Below are 15,279 nucleotides of genomic sequence, written 5' to 3' on the forward strand. Positions count from 1 at the left end.
ATTCACCATTGCAAATCTTTACTACGGGTACCTTTGTCTGTGTACCAAGAAGAGTCCTTGCATCCTTGGGCAAATCAGGAAATTCTGATCTTAGGATTGCCAATAGTGCTGTTAGAGCTACTAGAGGGATGAAAAAAGATGCTGCCCATGTTTGCAGTTTAGTTTGCAACTGATTAAGTGAATTGTTGCTACTGCTATCAGATTCATTTGATTGGATACTACCAGGATCAGAGAGATTGTCAGAATCACAGAAGAAATCAGCATCTGTGTTTTTTTCCAGATCACATGAGTTCTCATGTGGGGACAAAAGAGAGGAAACTATATTACAAGAAGATGTGAGATCTATACTTTCAGAGTCTTGACATTTGTGACCATGAACAGATTCCTCAGTGTTTTCAGTTTGTGTTTTGTATTCATCTAAAATATCTCTTTCTATCTCTTGTACACTGGCCATAGTCTTTCTCCTTTTAGTCCAGTAAGACATTGTGGTATGTGTGTGTTATTGTCAGTATTATATATTATGTATTTGGTTATATAAAGATTTATATGTACAGGTATATTGTTATTGTTTGATAAAAATGATGATTTTGGAAAATGCTCCTGAAAAACAAAAATAAGAGATAGATAAAAATAATTGTTAATATTGTGTAGTTCAGTGCAATTAATGTCAAACCTTTTTCCTTTGTTTGTCTTTTTTTTAGAGAAAAAACACGCATGTACTGTACCTGATATATATCCAAAAGATTAGATTAAAAATGCTGCCAATCATTTTTTATTAAATTTTTATATTTAATATCTTTATTTATCTCAACTTGTTTTGTTCTGTTTGGGCTAACAGCAATATTATAATAATTATAATTACAAACTATTAGCCGTATTAAGTCTATAGTACTCATTTTGTCCATTAGATGGAGCAAAAGTATAAGAAATCACTTGTAAAACTTTTTTTTAATCGGTCTCCATTATTTTTAATGACAAACAAAAGCCTGAATTAATTTTTAATGTAGGGTACTGACAATACAGTTTAATAAAACATGTTTACGGATAAAGTTGTGTGACGATTATAATTAAATATGTAACTTTTTTATATCCCAATATTGAAGACATAGGTCAAGTTTCCAGACGTTTAGACATAAAATGAAGGGACAAGTGTATTTCCCACAATATACATTATTTTAATTGTATAAAGACACTTATTTAGTGCTGTATGAAGAATACAACAAACCTTTCATTTGCAAAATTGCAAGCAAAATAAGCACATTAAATAATATAAACAAACATAAGCTCGGAAGTGCCCGCAAACTTATTGGTACTGTGACTTGACTTGATCCTTAGCAGGAACTGCATTTTTTGTACACTGGGACTTGAGACTTGATAGTAAGGACTTTTGTTTTGACTTTAACATGCGTTACTTGCTCCCATCTCTGTCGATTTTGTTCCTCATAACCGGTATTATATCGTGGCAAGCCTATTGCAAATATTTGTTTAAAAATCAGTAAATAAAATCAAATAAACATCAATATGATTTATTGCTAATTAATTAAATTAATTAATTTTTGAATAAAAAAAATGAATATGTATATAAAATTGTATAATATAATAATATACTATAATTATAAAAAACAAGTTATTTAAATCCTTAAGACAAATTATTATTGCTGCATGATGTATCTGTTTGAACTAAATACAAATACTAAAAGTATCTGATACTCAGTCAAAAAATATACTCACAAGAAAAAAAGCCAAAGATGCCAAAAGAGTTGTTGGGTTGACAGTAGTTGAGAGTTGGGGTGCTGCTGATGACACATAAACAAAGTTTAAAAAAACAAAAACATTAGTAGTCAGACACTGCATACTGTATGAATTGACATGGATTGTTTATTCATTAATGATCATTGTGAACATTTTAAATCGGAAATAATGCTACAGTAGATTGTTTTCTAAGATATCCGTTTAATTTGTAAAGGCATTACTGGTGACTCTGATGTATGATAATGGAGGAGGGCAGGAGGAACGATGTAAAATCTAATAAATAAAAAAAGATAATCATTGGGTTGGTTTAGGTGAATGCATTTGTATCATGAATCGAAAAAGAGATCAGAAACTGCATGAGCTTGTGAATCAAATTGAATCATGAAATCTATATGAGTCAGGCCAGTATCTGACTTATAACTTAAATATCTGGTAGGCATTCAAAACATACTTACAAAATACAAAGTCGCTGTGTGCTAGGGCTCTTAAAAGAGCCTTTGGGGGTGTTGTAGCTGCTGTTGACACAAGGAAAGGGAAGAGAAAGAAGAAACATGTCTGAATATGAGAGAGAGATATCTGTACGAATTAATGCAATGATTTTTGACTAATCTGGATGACTGCTAGATTTATCACTTACAATAATCAGACTGCAATATATACTGAAAAAAAGAAAATAATAATATTATTAACACGGTGACAATAATAATTTAAATAAAATATTATTATTAATGTATTATTAATAAAATACAATAATAATTATTGTTATTAATAAAACAATATTTATTTAACAATGTTTATATTTATAAATATTATTAGATGTAGTGGTATTAATAATATGACAGACAGACGGATGGCAAATCTGACCTCATCTTTATAAGCCATGCACGTCTCTCGCTCTCATAGGCTTGGCTGCAAGCGCGTGAGCGCTGCGCGTACACCACCAGCGCTCACGCGCTCGCAGCCAAGCCACAATAACGCGCTTTCCATACAACGTAAAGATAGTATTATTAATAATTGTATAATTGATTTATTTTACAGTAACGATAACATCACAGACAAAAAAAAAAAAAAACTCAAAAAAGTAAATTTCAATATGAGCGGATTTTCTCTATCCCAAATGACGTCACAGACGTAACGGCATTTATAGCGGACGGGAAAACAACCGGAAAACCATTGTTTATGTGAAAAGTAGTGGTACATTTACTGGAAAACACAGTTAATACATTTTGTGACAATTAAAAATGTTTATTAGGTGAAAGCGGCCGTTATTTATCTTACTTACTTATCTGTATACCCTGAGTAGGGGCCTACAGTAGCCTATGTGCTATAATTAGATTTTATTATTTACTTTCTTCAAAGTTTTAAGTGTCATTTACCTTTGTATGGGGTTTGTATGTTTTAAAAGTAATTTACCTACATCGGTTAAGTAAAAAGTACTTTACCTCAGAAATGTAGTTGAATATGGATGTCCACTTGGAATGAAAACCGGGTTCTGCGCGCGGTGGTCACAACCCCTTCTTATATATGCCCGCTGCCAGGTTTCGCGGGCTTGGCACGCTCACAAATGTATATTATTTTTTTAATTTTTTTTTTAATGTACATTTTTATAATGATACCTTGCGTTACCTTGTCAAGAAAGTGATATACCACAATAATTTAATAAATATAATTATATATAAACTTTAGAATATAAATATGTTAACTAAGCTAGATTTACAAAATTAATTAACAATTAAAATGAATCGGTTGTGCAGTCAGTGTTGGGTTACCTGGAAGGGAAACATACATAACATAATACATATTCAACAACCCATAGGTGGCGATCATATGCGAGTTACCAATAAGCATGCATACAAGCGAAGAACCATGCGAGTCACAGACACGAGTTTACTATCAACGCGTGGCATCCTTTATGGTGGCTGGCAGCATTCTGTTTTGATGTACAAATGGTTGAGAGAGGTAAGTAGTATATGGAATAATATGTGGAAATGTATGCTTTTATCATAGTATGATAATTTGTGGGATTGTGAGCGTTTTCCCCAGAGCTGACTAACGCGTTTGCACATTTGTTTTGTTAAAGGAGCTTTATAATTTTGAAAATGCAGTTTTGAAATCTATCTTAAGAATTGAAAGTAAATCAAACATGTAAGAGAAGTACAAGATGCATCCATATATGTTAATTAGGTGTGAATTAAACTGTTTTCCTTAGAAAAATAACCTACAGGAATCCTGCATTTTTTTTTTTTTTAAGGATACTTTTATTTATTTATACATTAACAATATGTGCGGGAAATTTCTACAGGTTTTAGAATGAACAGAAACATGCAAGGACATCAAGCACACTTGTGCACACCTCCATTTTCCCTCATATCAGCATCACCAGAGACAGTGCTAGAAAGGTGTCAAGGTCTGTATGTTTTTTGTTGTTGTTGTTGTTGTTGTTATTATTTTACCATTACCATTATTTTTTACCATAAATATTTTGACCTCATTTGTTTGACAGTTTTTTTTTTTTCTGCCAGTTTCTGTGTCCTGCCTGTATATGTTGTTTTCTCTCGAAAGCAGCCTAGATTGTTTATGCTTCTAGTTTGCTGATATTTTAATGTTGATATGCCTTCCTCTGCTGTTTGTTGTAGGTAGCTCCCGATGAGAGACCTAGTGTCATGCCTGATCTGGAATCAGCTGCAGGTTTGCCAAACTCCTAATTTTGATGAATTCATAAACTGACACTGTTAGTTTGTTACACAATGTGTTTGCCTTTCCTTAGTAAAGTGTGCGTGTGTGTGTGTCTGTCTCTCTCTCTCTCTCTCTCTCCTTTAGATGAGCTTTCCCCTGACTCGAAAGACAATATAGAGAGCTGAGTGAGAACTACTTCTCCCTGAAAAGAGAGCGGGACCATCATTACATCGACAAGAAGAGTCTCCATTACGCTATATATTCAAAAAAGTCCCTTTGTCTTCCACGGAAAGTAAACTTATGGATTTGCACATGAAGGTGAGTAAATGACGGCAGAATTATCATTTTTGGAAGAACTAGTCCTTTAATATGCATTTCAAGGCTGAGATTATGTGTCTGCAGAGCTAACGTTACTCACACAAAATAACATCTAAAGTGCATGTGACGAAGACAATATCTTTATGAACTTCAGAAAAATATTTATTAGATTTAGGTAAGTATTAACTAACAGACAGACAGACAGTTATATTCAAAACAACTCCAAATCTTACTAACTTTCCATGATAAAGTGCTTTACCATTTAAACAGATCCAACAAATAAAATGAAGAAAAAACATTATCTGTCGAAATCTGTCTGTATAATGTTGGGCACTGAGAGTATAATGGAAATATAATTAACCACAAACCAACATGAGACTTCAAGTCTTTTAAATAAATGATTCTCTCTTCTATCCTTTTCTTTTGGTATAGAATAAAATACCAGTTCAGGGTTCCTCTTTCAGCTGTTGTTGCAGCCAACTGCACAACATATTGCAGGCATTACTGAGACCGTGATGGCGGCGCAAAGCTACAGTGACGTGATGTGAACCGAATGAATAATCAGCACAGTTGGAGGTAGCCTACTAAGGCTTCCCACATAATCCATGATCAAATCTTTGATTTACAGTACAGTATTAATTCACACATCACAGTAACACTGCAAAATTAAAGACAGACAATGAGATCCGACTAAAATCACGTTTTATTGAGTCAGCAGTTATATACAAACAATAAGGAAAGCTTCAATACTTAAGTTTGTTGCAGTAGCTCACCAATCTGGCTTTCTGCCTCTGGTATGCGCGCACACCCTGTAATGTTTGAAAACAGGAAACCCATGTTTCAACAACTACGGATGGGCCCTGGCTATTAATTCGGGTTACAAGTCTGACTCTCTAACCATTAGGCCATGGTGGTACATTGACACACTTTCCATCCACAAACTTTTAAAATAAGGTTGAGATTTCATTCTTCTTCCTTCTCTTTTCCAGAGATTTGGAAGAACACGTCCTTCAACGGTGAGTTGTCCCCATACCTAACCCAACCATCTATTTGAATCGGAAAGTAACTGTTACCCTTAAAACTAAAATCATTTACATTTTTGTAAAATGTAAATACAGGTTGATGTGGAAGATAATATTTAAAAAAAATGAGCACAGCCTACCTCATTTGATTGAATGTTTATGACTTATTTTCAATTTTTAATGATTTTATTTATAAAACATTTAGGCTTAAAAATATTTAGTTTTTATATGTTCAGACAGTGATGGTGAAAGTGATTCAGAAATTGGAACTTTGTCCGAGGAGGAATCAAGTGATCTAAGAAGTGATATGGCAAAATGGGCTGTAAAAAATAAGGCAACACGCACATTGGTTGATGAGCTGCTCTTGGTGTTACATAACAGGGTTGTATTCAACTACCAGTCACAGGAGAAGATTGATGCAAGAACAGAAGATGACTGGTTGTTCACCCTTGATCGCTGCAGGCTTGCAGTGCATACAAACGTTTGTGCTGGACAATATGCATGTTGTCTGCCCTAGGGGTTGTCAGACGATTGCTGAACTTTCTAAAACAGGGACCGAGAGGGTGTAGGCTGTCCTCAAGGCAAATTGAAGAAATATCAGCAAAACTCTTGATCATTCCCACTACTTAGAATTATACTTCATTTGTAATACCTGCTGTAGCAATTTCCCTTCTTTATTTTATTTTTAAACCAGATCATTCAGCCCTGGCCAAGAGTGTCTGTCCATAAAAATAATAATTGGTCGCTTCTTTTTTGGCTAGAATTCCAGAAGAGAGTTCTTCAGCTCCTTGTCAAAATCAAGGATACAATTCACGTTGCCACCTCATCTGCTGGAACAAGTTATGAAGTGAAGCCGGCAAACACTGAAGAAGAGCTCGAAGCTTTAGAGAATCACCTGGAGGACAAGAATGAGGGAGCAGAACTGGTAAGTTTTCTTTATTTTCGCTCATGATCTGCGCTGTGTATGAACACTTATCCACTTTTTCATGAGAAATATTGCCCTATCGTTTTTTCCAAAAATGTTAGAAACTATTTTTGTTTATGCGTGCCTCTCTGAGATCTTTTTTTGGATTAAAAATCGTTTGTTATTTTGTTAGTTTATATAAACCTTAATATTATTTTCTTTGTGATTAAGATTATTATGCCTGATCATTGTGCCCCAAAATAAACTTTAAAGGTTATCTTGCACTGTATTATGTTTGATTGTATGTTTGCATACCATTTGCTAATTCGCCAGAAAAAAAAACGCGCTTTTACCATCTCAGAAGCACTAACATTAGCTATGGCCGTATCATTTTCCAATCTTATGTCCTTTTTCTTAGACGCTAGAAAAACCATAGATCGAGGAGAGAACCACTATAAATCTGGACATGTAGAACAGTGCAGCTTAGATGCTGGTTTACTTGCCGGTATTGTACGGGCCAGCATGAGGGACAAGGTTTATCGAGTCTCGGTAAGTAAAACTAGGGAGAGATAGAGGAGTTATAAATGTTCTATGTATTTAAGATAACTATACAAATAATCTCTGAACAAGCATAACACAGTTAAATTCCAAACATTTAATATAATAGGCATAATATAATTTAATATAATAGTTGTATTATAATAAATATAATATAACATAATATAATATAACATAATATAATTTAATATAATAGTTGTATTATATATGTTGACATTAAAGAGAATTGTCCAATAGCATCAACAAATGCTTATTATAATATATTAGAATTAAACCATATATGTTCCCTAAATAAACCATATATACTCATTTTGTTAACATTTTCTTTACCAAATGCCAAGCAGGTTATAACTGGTGTGTTTTATGTCATAGATCAAAACGTGAAAATATTAAGAGGCTTTAACCACAGACCTTATTTCAGGCGATTTAGCAAAAACCCATTCAAAAAACCCATAGACTTTTAGGGCGAGGGAACCGGAAGTGCTAAAATGCTAACTCACTTCCGCGTTTTGGCCTACAAAAGTGACGTCATAACTTCGGAACTCTATTGGGGTCTGCGTATCAGGCTAGTGACACATGGTTTCACAACTCTAATGTGCATGGGGCGAATGTACAGGGCTTAAAGTTCTCAGGCACCATTCCTGATTTCAGGCAAAGAGCACTTTTAAATTAATTCAATACATTGTGCACATTTCCTCCCGGACAACTTTTCAGACCTCAAATCTTTTCTTGCTTTAAGCCCTGAATTTCAATGCTAAAGATTTGTAGAGATATTCTTATGCCTCTCGCTGATTGGGTACAAGACAAACACTCAAACTGATCTAATAAGTACAGCTTCACCTTTTGATCAGAGACAACAACAGAGACAGACAAGACGAAGAGGTGTGCACGTCTTATAGGAGCATGGGGCCTATAGAGCGTGCACAGTATGTTTTCATCCGGGTCTTTACAGCAGGAAGTGCCTTTTCCGGCTTCATTCACTTCTGAGGTGTGTGTTATGCTAGTTGTAGCTAATGTACCCTGGAGGACAAGTGCTCTAATGGGCCTTTCACACAGGACGCGGTATGCGCGGGGCTTGCCGCTGGGTTCAGCGTTGCCCTTCAGATACAACGCGATTTGCGCTGCGCTATGACGTAGGCGGAGTTTTAAAAACCTATATGGGGACACATATTAAAAACCTGTTTACACACATTGCCTACCTACAAGTTGCCTGACTGTTAAAACACAACTATTTTTAATGTAAATCTGTCTGTCTATGAGACGATCATCCATTTTGATTTCCGTGCTTGTTTGGATCCCCTGTTTCTATTGGCCGCGCTGGTAATCGTCACAGAGCGCAGCGGCAAAAGTTGAACTATTTTGAACTTTGACCGCGGCGTGCGCGTGAGCACGCCAATGATGCGCACCGCTGCGCTTGCGCTTTGATAAACGCAGCAACAAAACATCCTTGCGCGGCGCAAGCCATTGATATGAATGGGTTTTATAGCGCAGTGCCGCGCATACCGCGTCCTGTGTGAAAGGCCCATAAAAAAACGAAGACAACAAAAGGGTTAAATAATTAATCTTGTAAAGTGCTGGCAAAGTTTCATTAACAATTGGCTTGTTCACCTTGGTGACCACTACAAACTCCTCGTCCTCATCATGTGCCTGCTTTGTGGAGGTCTGGACTCTACTGACCACTTTTCTGGTTATATTTTTAATTTCTTGTTGCTCCTTTTCAGAGTAAACATCTGAAGAGGTTTGGAGGCGTTGATGCTGCAGACCATGTGAAGTCAATGGCTGCGCAAGTAACATTGTTCCTTTTTTGCATTAGTTTACAGTGATGTTCCCTGGCATATACTGTCATGCACTCCCCCCACACACCCACTTACTCGCTCTCTGCTACATTTTCATAATGAACTCGATTGCAATATAATATTCTAATATAAATCTGTTTTACCATGGCAGAACTATGACAAATAAAATGATGACCATAATGAGCCTCAGAGGAAAAAGTGGGAAGGTTGCCTTCATGAAGACCCGTCTCTACAAGATAATCTGTGGTGAGTTTGCTTTAACCTAGTAGTTTTGTAACAATGTTTTAAAAAATTGAATATAGTAAGCAGAATAATAATCATTTTAGTTGGAGGACTCTACAGAGCATGCTCTAATATATAATACTCCATTCTGGGCTCTAGACTAACCGGCAGCACTGGTTACTACCAACTGCCTTTTGTTGCTCGCCCAAGCACATGAATATCAATGACCTTGCACATTGATAAATACTAATTTATATACTTGAAACATTGGCAAAGCCACAGAAGTTGATATTTGAAAAATATTTTAATTTAAAGGGGTGGTTCAGAATTTTGGACATCGGACCTCATTTACAAATTAGCCTGTGTGTTATTTATCAACGGTTATTATTTATTCTCTCAACAGACATTTACATCGATAGTCTGGCGTTATAATTTATTTTATTTTGGTGTACTGTGGAGTGGGTAAAACTGTTTTTAATGGCAGGCTAGAGGATACTGTTGACCACCAGCGAACTATGCAACTGGAAGGACTGGGTGAAATTTTTTGAAAACTGTCTCCACTGATAAATAACACCCAGGCTAACGTGTGAATGAGGACCGATGTCAAAAATCCTGAACCACCCCTTTAAGAGGTTAACGTTTGCTAATACTGATCTGTTTTTTTCCCCCTCATCAGACACTGTCTTGAGCTCATTTGATACAACTACAACAAAAGTAAACGAATACATGGCCAAATTCTTGAAATATGCACCAGAGGAGTATAGGAGAGGTGGTAGAAAGAAGTAACTAGAAGAGAAGATTTAACCAGCCGTGTTCAATGTTGCCCAATGGTTGGGCCGTTTTTCTAAAGGTTAAAGTTCGACACGTAAAATTGTTGTGTGAAATGTTGGCACACTTGCAGCCGTGTAATAAAGAATGTTTCTTACGTCAGTGAAATGTCTTTATTGATCTTCTTTATTGATCTTTATTGGGCCGGTTGCATAAAGCTCTAAGACAGTCTTACAACTTAGACATCTATTTATTTTCTTTAAGACTGTTCATATCTTTTTTAAATCATTTACATAAAAATGTAGATTAGCCTAATTTGATAGCAAAAACTAAGACTGACTGCCCTTGATTAACTGCTATTGGGTCATATTTGAACTTAAGACACTGTCTTAACATAATGGCTTTGTTTATGCAACCGGCTCCTGGTCTTGCTTTGACCAATTGGCTTCTTCCTAGCTGACTCTGTGTCCGCAAACTTAGTGTTTATGTATCCATTTTAAGGTGTTTGCTGTTACTGTTGAACACATCAATACTTTAGTGAAAACAGTTTAACAAAATAAACTGTTGAAAAGCAAGACTTTATAGTGATGTTGAAATTTCAACGTTGATTGGATTTGCAAAATCTAAACTAAAATCTATTGATTCAATGTTGACGAATTCACTTATGTTGAGAAACGTGACGTTGGAAAGACGTTGCTATTTCAACGTTGATTAGATTTGCAAAATCTAAACAAAATTCAATGGTTATCCAACACTGGCACCTGACGTTGATTCAACAGTGACTCGACGTTAAAATGTCAGCTGGGATATGTCTCGTCTTTTGCTTTTGAGAGACCTTTCAAAGAGATTGCCTTTCAGACACCGTGTGTGGTACTACAATCTTGCAACCAATTCCACTCATTTTACAATTATTAGATGATGGGGGGGAAAAGTGAATTGTAAAGTATCAGTGGTTAAATACTGACTAATCACAACATGATTCTGCACATGTGGATAGTAAATCATCGTCAGGTGGTATTGATAATGTGCTTGTAAGTGTTTCCAACGCTATTGCCTAATCTAACTGGATTCAATTTGTCAGTTGTCTAGTAATTTGCTTCAAGAATCAAGACCTGAATGCAGTTTTTGGGGCCTTCCCGGAAAATTCTTACAACTAAACACTAACAACATTGTGCCCTCTGCTGCCTGATAATGCTGGCGTAATTTTTTCTCTGGCTTGTGAAACTAACTGATCAGTTTGGGTAAATATTTTTAACACAATTTAAATCTTTAAATTGTGCAAACACTTGATTTCTCTGGAGGCCTGTAGAAAGTTTGTGCACCTCAAATTTGGCTTGTTTTCGGCTGCTGTGACGAACGGTTTGCGTGCTTTATCAATTTATTAATCTCAACTCGTTTACATATCCCTTATGCTGAATTCCTGCAACTCAGTTAATCAAAAATAACCAGTTCTGGGAACGTTGCTGACATGTTTAGAAAAAAGGTGCTATGTTTTAGCAAACAAGACAGTGATTCAGGTAAGATAAAGTTAGATTTGGTGATGTAGGCCTAAACAACCAACTCAGAAACCCAAAAAAAAAAATGAAAGCTGTCACTTGAGATTCCTTGCCTACTGCTCTCAGAAATCGCAGAATTTAAAGTTATAGTAGGCTACTGTGCACACACAGAGACACAAAAGAAATAAATTTCATAACAGAAAATTGTTTTCCTGTTTGATCATTCTGCATACAGCAGACTTAAACCTTGACAACAGATCACATTTATTTCATAAGATGAATTACTGAGATGAGGTAAAAAAAAAAAAAAAAACACTGGGGGTCCATGTTTCTGGGTTCCGGAAGGGTCTAATGGATTGTCAACCTTAAAATCAGTCCTGTTTGTGTGGTGGAACAAGCAATGGTATATAGAACTATGTTTAACATCTTAATTTCATTAACTAATTATGTTAACTCAGCTAATTTAATGTAGAAGAGATGGACACTATGTAAACTAAGTAGGCCTAAATGTATTGTTTAGAGTTTCCTCTGACTAAAGATTTTCCACTGTTGATATGGAATATGCAAGTGTCAGAAAAAAGAAAAGCTTTACTGCTACAATGGGGTTTAATAGATGCTATATCAGGGTTCACCAATCTCGGTCCTGGAGGGCCGCTGTCCTGCAGAGTTTAGCTCCAGCCAGCTCCAACACACCTGTTTGAAAGTTTCTATGCCTAGTGAGACCTTGATTAGCTGGTTCAGGTGTGTTTAATTGGGGTTGGAGCTAAACTCTGCAGGACAGCGGCCCTCCAGGACCGAGATTGGTGAACCCTGTGCTATATGCTGAGGGAGAAACTGCAAATTTAACATTTTTCTCTTTTCTGACTTTTCTTTTCTAAGGCTATATCCTAGAAAAATCCTGGAAACTCAAAATTAACTCAATAGCATAATATTCTCATTTCAAAATAAATTTAATTTCTCCTACATTTCTTCTCCTTTAATGAAGAAGACGTTGTAGGCTACCCTTTTTGCATTTGCGCCACAGTAAAGTGACATATTACTGATTGACTTTAAAAGATCCTGGATATCATTCATATTGCCAGCATATTGCAGATGTGACTCACACAAACACGAATATCAGCGAGAGCAGTATGTTTACATAATTACAGGTTATTTATTTTTTTATTATTCGTTTTGGTATAGCCTACATTAAATCTCTTAGTACACAAACTAAAATGATCACACTGGTAACACGGTTACATTCTTTCAAAACATGATCTCTTTATTCAGTTGATCGATAACTCACCAAGTACGTTATGATTTCGACCAAATGCGTCGGGGCAGTATATGTTGACGAATCAACCGCATTTCAACGTTGAATCGATGTTTTATTTTCAACGTAATAACGTTCTGATATACCGACCAAATAGTGAACGTTGATTCAACGTTGAAATTTGATCGACGACTGATACTAACCTTTACAACTAAAAATCAACGTTGAATCGACATCGGTCTGCTATCTGGGGTGTTACCCAGGATGTTGTTACAGTTAAACCTAGCAGCAGCAATCTTTCAACTAAGGTTAAGAGTATTGATCAGGCTGTGCAGCACAGCACTGATAGACTCAGAAGTCGCGCTATCATGATAGAATGCTACGTTAGCAAGTCACTGAATGTTAATTAGCTGACCTTAACTTAGAATCTTGCAGTCAACATAAACAGTGGATCTGAGACATTTTTCGTTTCTACATTCTATTTATGTAATGTATTTGTGAGTGAGTGTAGCCTAAGAATTTAATATTTAAGAATAGAATATATCAATAGAATTTGATATAGAATAGTAGATACAATTTTAGTATTAATGGAATACTGTAATCATGGATAATAATAATATTAATTTTAAATAATAATAATAGATAATAATAATGGATTTGTTGTGTTGAATGCATACTATGATACCACGTGTGTATTTTATTCATTTGTTCATTATTTAATAATTTATGTTAATAAAACGTTTGGTTGTTCAGCATTACACAGTCTCAGGTTTTTATTTTTATTTTTTGAGAGTGCATTTTTGAGATTATACAGTTATACTAGCTCTTTAGGGACAGTATACAGGATGGTGTATTGGGGTCAGGATACAATATAATGAGATGAATTAGATTCACTTCTGTATTGTGATATTCTGTATTGCCAATGTATTGGGGGGATGGGGGATGGGGGATGGGGGGGGGGGGTGTTCCCACCAAAGCTGAGGCCAAACCTACGCCCTTGCTTTGTGGACTACAACTCTTCGCTGCTTTCAGACGGGAATCTGAAGAAAGAACAGCCCATTTGGTTTGAATGGTGACATTTGGGTACAAAACACACAGGCATTTCGATCTGTCTCCATAGATTATCGCAGCATTAGCACCGTGATTTGACAAGTGGAGGGAAAATGTGTTTATGGGGTGACGTCACATAGGCGACATGTAGTCTTTCTCGTTATGTCTTTTCCACAACTGCTATCCAAAGAATCGTACAATATACTGTCAAACTCGTAACATGAAAAATTATATAAAAAATTCACAGACAACATATGTTCACATTCATGGCACAATTCAAACGGGACCAGAAAATAATTATTTTCTCACATTCACTTGCATTGACGATTTTTCATCCTAGAGGTCCACTTGGGGTTTTACGGATGGGCGGGACTTACCAGCTCTATGGAGAGTTGCTAGACCAGCGGTTCTCAAACTGGGGGCCGCGGCCCCCTGGGGGGCCACTAGATGGCGCTAGGGGGGCCGCAAAGAAATTCTAGAATATGAATTTTTTTTTTTTAATTATTTTACCTGTACGCAAGTTAGGATTGTCCTATGTGAACTATGATGTATTTAAAAAATATATATATATTTTAAAAATAATATCAATTATACACAGCACATTACGCTGAAACGTCACCAAACCGTTGAGGTACTAGTGAACACAACGACATGAACACGCCGATAAATGCCAAGACTATTTAAAATGGACAAGTTTTTAGATAGAGGATGCAGTGTCTCAGCTGAAAAGGTCACAACAGAAGAGCCCAGCGTGAAAAAAACGAAACTGCGTAAATTTGACGACTCGTACATAAAATATGGCTTTATGGAACATAGTGACGGCAGACCACAGTGCACACTGTGCTTGAAGATTTTATCCGTTGAAGCACTGAAACCATATAAACTCAACCGACATCTCACAACAATTCATCCGGAGCATGCAAATAAAAGTAAGGATTTTTTTCAGAGAAAGAAAGAAGAATACGTCAAGCAAAAGGTACGACTGACTAACATCACGACAATACCTGAGAAAGCACAGCAAGCATCGTATCTTGCAGCCCTGCGAATAGCCAAATGTAAAAAGCCTCACACAATCGGAGAGGAATTAATACTTCCAGCAGCAGTGGATATGTGCCGAGTGATGGTCGGGGAGGAGGCCGCGAATAAGATTAAATCCATACCGCTGTCCAACGATACAGTAAGCAGGCGGATCAAAGACATCTCTTCTGATGTAAAATCTCAACTGACCGAAAGATTACGATCGTGTGAGCAGTTCGCGCTTCAGCTTGATGAAAGCACTGACGTTAGTAGTGCTGCGCAGGTATTAGTGTACGTTCGATATGTATGGGACAGTAAAATTATGGAAGATTTTTTATTTTCAAAAGAACTCGAGGGGAGAGCCACAGGTGAGGAAATTTTCAAAATGTTGGACACTTTTATGGTAGAAGAAAATCTGAGCTGGGAAAAATGCGTGTCTGTTTGCACT

The 15,279-nt window shown here is 36.1% G+C and overlaps 1 long non-coding RNA gene across 5 annotated transcripts; it reads left to right on the top strand.

Annotated features, from left to right (window-relative positions):
- The first annotated feature begins 3,590 nt into the window (after positions 1-3,590).
- LOC307161464 lies at positions 3,591-10,179 on the top strand. Of its 5 annotated transcripts, none has more exons than XR_013821733.1 (10): positions 3,591-3,711; positions 4,055-4,159; positions 4,389-4,440; positions 4,573-4,746; positions 5,736-5,762; positions 6,530-6,693; positions 7,091-7,221; positions 8,952-9,017; positions 9,178-9,272; positions 9,925-10,179. It is a non-coding gene; the product is annotated as an uncharacterized lncRNA (long non-coding RNA). The 5 variants fall into 5 exon arrangements; XR_013821734.1 differs by lacking the exon at positions 7,091-7,221 and adding an exon at positions 5,179-5,322 and having other exon boundaries at positions 6,150-6,693; positions 9,925-10,177; XR_013821735.1 differs by having other exon boundaries at positions 6,150-6,693; positions 9,925-10,177.
- The last annotated feature ends 5,100 nt before the right edge of the window (positions 10,180-15,279 follow it).

This window comes from Squalius cephalus (genome assembly GCF_949319135.1).
Source record: "Squalius cephalus genome assembly, chromosome: 7".
NCBI lineage: Eukaryota > Metazoa > Chordata > Actinopteri > Cypriniformes > Leuciscidae > Squalius > Squalius cephalus.